Below are 6,071 nucleotides of genomic sequence, written 5' to 3' on the forward strand. Positions count from 1 at the left end.
ATTTCTCAATTCAAACAACAAAATGACATCAACGCCAACGGTCAAAAAGTTTGTGCTCGCTTTTGATTTGATCTGTGCGGTAAGCAAATTCTGTTGTTTATTTTTAATAAAACAAAATTTAAAAAAAAATTAAAAAAAAAAATTATAAAAAATGAAATTTTGCACATTTAAAATATTTTTAATTTTTACAAAAAAATAATAACACAAAAAAAAAAATAAATGAAAACTAATATTTGCTTTCGTGCTCTTCCCCAATCTACAATCCACAAACTACCGCAATGTTGTACTGAAGATTGGGAGAGTAAACAATGGCAGCCAGCAACACATCGAACGCCGGTAAACAAACTCCGACGAAAACGGATGTGCAAACAATAAATTAGTCGAACGAATGCTAAACAAACAGGCAAACGTGAGACACAGCCGGAGCGACGGAGACGACTGTTGAGGCATTTAACCATAAATCGGGTCACTAGATACGTTCTATGGTAAATAGGCTTAACACTTAACGGTAACTGTCGCTTTTGGCCTACGGGCGTGAGGTGTGTAAGCCGCCAAAAGCAAAGCAAATTTTTTTGTGAATATTATTGAATGACAAAAAACGCAGTTCAGGTGTGGGCAAACTGTGCATGCAGTGGAGCAACAACTGTTGCAGAGCTGCATGTAAAGTAGCAAAAAGTGCTGCAGAGTTGCATGAAAAGTAGCAAAAAGTGCTGCAGAGTTGCATGAAGAGTAGCAAAAACTGCTGCAGAGTTGCATGAAGAGTAGCAAAAAGTGCTGCAGAGTTGCATGTAAAGTGCTGCAGAGTTGCATGAAGAGCAGCAAAAAATGCTAAGAAGTCGCATGCAATTGTTAAATTTCTAGAGCTAACCAGGCAACGTATTTATTCCCACCGTGTGTAGATTGAAGCAATATCGCAATATCTATCGTCACTTGTAAATTATGTGTATTAAAATAAAGATCAATTTGTCTAATGTCCACAATAATCTGAACTAAACTTCATAGGAAAAAATCAAGAAATTTTCTTAGCCTATCCAGAGTGACTAAGATCGTAGTTTGTATAACCACTCATTGATTATTTTGTAGGCATACTCTTAACTTTAGTATAATAATTCCATTTTATGAATAATATAGAATTCGTAGATGTGAAAATGAAGAAAAAGTAGTAAAACATCTTTTCTAAAGGTGCCACATTCTAGCCAGAAACTGAGCGAAGTTCTTAAAAATTATTCTTGCATTCTTTTACATAAGTGTCCAGTGCTACTAAAAAACTGGAAAATTGAAAACTAGAATGCGCTTGTTTAGGACTTCAAAATGGTATCATATTAACATTTCAAGCCCAATAGGATCGTGTGATCCATTGTGATGTAATGCACTCTGACTGCCAAAGTTATCTAACTTAACTTAATAGGCCATAAGTTACGTTAATAGACCTTCTGTATTAATACTGTAGCGCTATAACTATATAGACTATAGCTACTCTAAAACATTGTTTCCAATGAAACGGTCTTGCATTTAATATATTTTTCCAAATTAATTTAGCGCGCAGAATCGTTGAATACCTTGTGAACTTAATATAATCCTAGTTGAGTTGAGTCACATTATCAATCGATATTTTTCTATACTTCTATATAAACTTCTATAGAAACATTTCTTATATTAGACACTATGTTAGATATAGATATATCTTAAACAAATCTATAGAATTCAACACTGAGAACGATTTATTAAAGTCTACACATTTGACTCGATAGAGAATTAAAACTGATTTGAAAATCGAAATTTGACAGCTGTAGTTTGTTAACATTTTATATGCAAAATTTTATATGCTTTTTAATACATATGAATAGATTTGGTAAAATTTTTTCTAACATTACATTACTTTATGATACATTATTATGCTTAAATACATAATGGACTACAAAATGGTATGAAGGAATAGGTCCGATGCAATAGTCGCTCTATATTTATTTGCCACTAATTCTAGCTGACCTTATAGAGAGATTGTATTCGGTAAGTTTAAATTATTTTATAGATTGGCGTAGCAGATATAAGTCATTAATGTATACAAATTTTTTTGGTTTTGTCGATTGAACCTATTAGTACCTGTGTGGTTATTTGTTAATGTACTTTAATGGACATCCATTGAAACAGCCAATTTTTTATATAACATGCTTCATTTACCATTTTTTAATCAAAATTTATTTATGAAAATTATCTTAGGATAAATTTATAAGATAGTAGTTTTAAAAAAATATTAAATTTATCTTAAATAATAATTTAAAAAAAAATTATCTATACTTCTGCTTACATTTTGATATATAAAAATAATTCAAAAAGATTTACTCTAAGTAGCCGAAATTATGATAAATACTATTTTTTTTTTTTTTGCAAAATACGAAGATAAGAATTCTTACATATATTTGTGTTATTTAATATTCTGAGTTGAATGACTGTCTTCATGAAGTTCACTATCTTTATGGAGATAAAATCTTCTATTGCCATTTAGCATATTTTATTGTGTTCTCTTACTAGTGCTGGGTACAATCTCTTTTATGTTTTGTATGTATTTACATAAAATGTTCTTATCACAATATACCACCGAAATCGCCTTGCCTTGTACTCCCCATTTAATAATAGGTATGTGGAATGGTATACGAGTAACAATATGTCAAACATAAATCTCTATCTATTGAGGAAACAGTTTATAATTATTTTAAGATCAAGTTTTTGTGTGTTTCTTATAAAAACTAAAAAATAAGATAAAAATCTTTAGTCAGTTACAGCAGAATATAATCGATTTGAAGAGTACTGCATATTCAAACTGGTATGTTCTAGTATCACAGAAAGTTCGGAAACCAGAGTTTTGAAGAGTCCTCTAATTGTTTGAGATATTGCACCCCAAGAAAATCTTATACACTTTGCTGCGATTAGATGATATTTCACTAATAGGTAACTCTATTTAAAGTTGGTGTTACAGGTTGTTAGGATGCTAGTGAAGAATGTCAATAAGCCCGTTGCATACATGCCGTAAAAAAAGTTCGCTACGTGGTAATAGAAGAACTTAAGAATGACTCTGAAGTGCAAATAGAAATAATAACAGAATATTCATAAAAATTTAGTAGTTTTAGCAATTGATATATATCTAAAGTGCTTTACAACTGCACTTAAAGCAGTCAAGTAGGTTTTATATGGTTTATGTTCCCGATAGAACTATCGTTGATATAATCTAAGTAAAAACTATGTTGTACATGTAAACATTAACTTGCTAAACGTTTATTATAATCATATGAATGATTTGGAAGCTAATACGTAACGAATATATATACAGATACACATTGATTACTATAGGGTGTGTAGTTATATATGTATATATGTATATATATTTATTTTATTACATAATTGTGCAACGAAAAATATATATTCACTTCATACATGGAAGAATCTAATAACTTGTAAAAATTAACAAGTAGCTCATTAGTCACACTTCTCTGGGAATGTAGAAGGTGTGACAGGTGAGTGCTCAATGCCAATCGCTGTTGCAATTGTTGAAAAATTAGTAATATATACTACTCTCTGACATTAAGCATAATTTCATCTGGAAAAATTATATATCAAGTTTATTATGTCAAGTTTAGATAATTTATCTGCACTTTCTCTGTTAAACACATGTAACTTGAGGTACAAATTAGATAAACGTTATCGCACTTTTATCTCTTTAGATGACAAAATATTATTACTTCTGATATCTACTCTACATCTGTAGTTGATTTGATATATATGACGTTGTTCGATGTCATGACACTTTTTCTCACGTCATGCAATTTAATCATATTAATATATTTATTGTTTCATCAATAAACAAATTGGCTCAAGTACTTTTTATAATTTTGGAGATAATAGTAAAGGTCAGCATAGCAGAAAGGATATTAATAAGTCATTCACAAAATATTATTATTTTGTATTTAGAATTCTAATAACATTATGACAATAATAATTAACTTGAGGTAGTATTGCTTAGGTGTGCTGATAGTTAATTATGAAGAATGATTCATTGGTGACGCAATAACTAAGCTGAACTTATAATTTTTTACTTACGATACATAGAAGTCTGTGTCATGTAATGTTTTATGATAAAAAACTATTAAATAAATCTACGAATAATTTAATTTTTATTTACATTATTTGTTGCAAGATTTTCAATATAGTAATTATCAGTAACACAAAATTAAATATGTGAGTAATATATTTGCTGATATTTAAGGCTATGAAGTTTGGGTTTCCAATAGTCGTGTGTCTTGCTAAGATAATTTATATTTTAAAAGATTCTGAAAAACTCAACTTTTCCTTTTGTGGGTTTTTGATTTCTGGAACAAAAACTGATTTCTGAACAATCTTCTGCAAAAGATTTGTAATTAATACTGAAATAATGTCATCTGAAATTTTTTAAAACTGCAATTATAAATTTGTGTTGTATCGGATGATATAAAAAGTATCTGCAATTTTTATTGATATATTTTTGAACGAACATTTTTTTTATTGAAAATTAATATCTAATTTTAATAAAGTAGGTATTGTCCAGGTTACTTAAAAACGCTCAATGTTTGGGTACCACATGAGTTATAATAAAAAAATTTCATTGACCGAATAACCATTAGTGAAACGCTGATAAAACGCTTCACAATCGAGCCATTTTTGAAGCGAAACTTTATGGAGCTTGAAAAACTGATTAATTGCGAGAATATTCAACGCAAGCAGTCATGATCACAGGTAAGTTACTCTCCATAAACGTCTTTCGTGACTGACAAACAAGGTTTATGGAGTGTTTAATGGGACTGGAATGAAATTGTCTATTATAAGCTGCTTCGCTTGAAAAAAAAAAACAAGAAAAAGTGACCAGTATTGGCTAACAGAAAAAAAGTCATATTCCATAATGACAATGCCAGGTCACACATATGTTTGATGACACGGAACAAAGAATTTTGAACCGCCTGTTAACTCTTTGTTTCAATCTCTACAAAACTGTCTTAATAGTAAAAAATTAGCCCACCGAAGAGACGCTTAAAAACTCTCCGAAAAATTTTACACCAATAAATCAGTAAGTTGACTGAATCTTTCACAACGCTTGAAGTTGATTTTCAGAACGTACGAGGATGACGGATTCTGTGACTCTGTTATGGATGCCGGGATATGAAAGGTACAAAGGCAATGTAAGGGCAAAAGCACTTTTCGTATGCCCGGAACCCTATTGCGGAGTTAACAACAGCTTCAAAAACAGATTGGTCGCGAAAAACAAAACATAACTGACTTCTGGAGAGCCCCAAAAAGCCACACTGTAGTCAAAAAGGCTTATTATCCCTGAACATATAAAGGCTAAAGCTGTTCTAAACTTAAGAATAGATATCAGATTCTACACGCAACTGTTAACAGGCCACTGTAGAATGCGACACCATCTGAAAAAGATTGGTCTAGCAGACAACGATTCCTGATAACTTTGTCAAAAGCAACAGCAGAGCAGAACAGCATAACATATTCTATGGGCTGCCTAGCCGCAGACTTAACTATCTAGGCTGTAGAGTTTTGAGCCCTAAACACCTAGCTAAAATACGGCGTACAGTTATCACCAAATTCTTCAAAAGTTTAGAATTGGACTAGTTAGGCGAAAGGCTGCACAAAAGATCTTTAAGGTCGCAGTGTATGCACAGCCTATCCATAATAATAATAGGGTTGATTATTCTAAAGCAAAGACCATATATGATTCTCATCTTGCATGATTGCTACTCACAGCTTTTCCGCAATTGAAATGTGTTCACTATTGAATCCTTTCAACTTAATGGCATATCGAATATCAAACATTTTATTAAATATAAATAAAAAATTAATGGGGAAAATTTAATAATAAATTGTCCAATATATATAATCGTGTGTCTGCGAACACCTGCGCTGAGGTATTGTTTATTTCTGTATGAATTTTTAAAATATACTATACCACAAATTATGGGAAAAGTGTGGAATATTTCATTGGCCTGCACTCATAACAGAAATTCAATAAATGTAGAATAAATATACGAAGA

This window comes from Teleopsis dalmanni, chromosome 2, assembly GCF_002237135.1.
Source record: "Teleopsis dalmanni isolate 2A chromosome 2, ASM223713v2, whole genome shotgun sequence".
Taxonomy (NCBI): Eukaryota; Metazoa; Arthropoda; class Insecta; order Diptera; family Diopsidae; genus Teleopsis; species Teleopsis dalmanni.